The sequence below is a fragment of the Octopus bimaculoides genome, chromosome 8 (assembly GCF_001194135.2).
Source record: "Octopus bimaculoides isolate UCB-OBI-ISO-001 chromosome 8, ASM119413v2, whole genome shotgun sequence".
Lineage (NCBI taxonomy): Eukaryota > Metazoa > Mollusca > Cephalopoda > Octopoda > Octopodidae > Octopus > Octopus bimaculoides.
Window position 1 is genome coordinate 47,520,269 of NC_068988.1, and position 692 is coordinate 47,520,960.

Consider the following 692-nt stretch of genomic DNA (forward strand, 5'->3'; position numbering starts at 1 on the left):
GGAAGACGTTTTTGAATTTTTGGAAATAAGGCTCTAAATAGAGCTATTTCCGATTTGAAAAATATATTTTCCCGGAGTATTTTGTGTTATACACAACTTATACAAAATTTTAAAAAGAAAATGGGTCTTTTAAGAAGTGAAAAATGGAACTTACATGGGAGCCGATGTATCTACCGTCCGTCCATGATGAAGATAGATAGATAGATAGATAGATAGATAGATAGACACTGTATGTGTGTCTTTGTGTCTGTGTTTGTCCTCCACCATCACTTGACAACCGGTGTTGGTGTGTTTACACCTCACTAACTTAGCAGTTCAACCAAAGTGATTGATAGAATAAGTAGGAGACCTTTAAAAAAGTCCTATGGTCAATTTGCTCGATTAAAAATGAACCTTGAAGGCGGTGCTCCAGCATGGCCACAGTCAAATGACTAAAACAAGTAAAATAATAAAGGAGAGCAATATAGATCGCCTTAATACCCATACATCACTGAAGTGACACGTAAAGCAACCTCTACTCTATCGCTGCAGCAATGGATGTTTTTTGGCACTCAGCAATGGTAGTGCTTTGGGTGTCGGTGCAAACTGACACACGTGAGAAATCAAATAAAAACTTTCAGAACGAGAAGGGGAAAAAAACAACAACACCTATGTGTAATAATTTAGAATTTAGATCAATGGTGATGTTATTA